Below are 837 nucleotides of genomic sequence, written 5' to 3'. Positions count from 1 at the left end.
AATCTTTGACTTGAATCTTGCGATCTTCCCTTCTGTTTTTAGGACTCTGTAAAATATTTTTTATTTCAGACAATGTATTCTTTATTTCTTGTTGACTCCTTATTAATTCTAGTTGATCTCTTTTCATATCCTCATAGGCCTTATCCATCTTTTCTAGGAAATTCTTGAAAAACCTTGTAAGCGTAGATTTGAACTCTATATCCAGACGCTTTTTGTCCTCCATTTCTTTCATTTGTGATCTCTTTTGTTGTCTCATTTCGCAGTTACAGATGGGACGGGGTTTCAGGGTGGAGCCTGCAGCTTTGGCTTCTGTCAGCCCCGCCCTATGCGGGTCCTTCAGTGCTCGCCGCCGGCGCCTCTGAGAGAAAGGTGCCCTCGATTTTCGCCTGCTGCCAAACAGTCTATGCTCTCCCCCAATGAGCCCGGAACTGGGGTTCAGTTCAGTTGGAAGTGGAGTTGGAGGTGGCGTTCAGAGCAGTCTGGAGCCCCAGTCTCCTTCCCGTCAGGGCAATCCCGCGGCACAGCCGACCGTCCTTTCTCTGTGCGCAGTGTGCACACCGCTGGGACCTCCTTTCGCCACTTCCCCGGGGTTCTGCCTTACAGCCCGGCTCCCTATGGATGAGCCTGAGTCCCCGGGGTCTGGCTTAAAACTGGGGATCAGAGCAGTCGGGGGCCCAGCACAGTCGGAGTTTTATCTCCTTTCCGCTAGGGAACGCCCGCCAGGCACTCGGCCTCCCTCCTCTCCGGCTCTGTCCTCTCTGCGCGCCGCGTCTCCGCGTCTCCGTACCTTGGCTTTTCCAGCTCCTCCGCACCTCCTTCTGGTTTTCTCCTTGCTTC

This window comes from Pipistrellus kuhlii, unplaced genomic scaffold, assembly GCF_014108245.1.
Source record: "Pipistrellus kuhlii isolate mPipKuh1 unplaced genomic scaffold, mPipKuh1.p scaffold_m20_p_3, whole genome shotgun sequence".
Lineage (NCBI taxonomy): Eukaryota > Metazoa > Chordata > Mammalia > Chiroptera > Vespertilionidae > Pipistrellus > Pipistrellus kuhlii.
The sequence above is the reverse complement of the archived record's forward strand: the minus strand, read 5'-3'. Positions refer to the sequence as shown.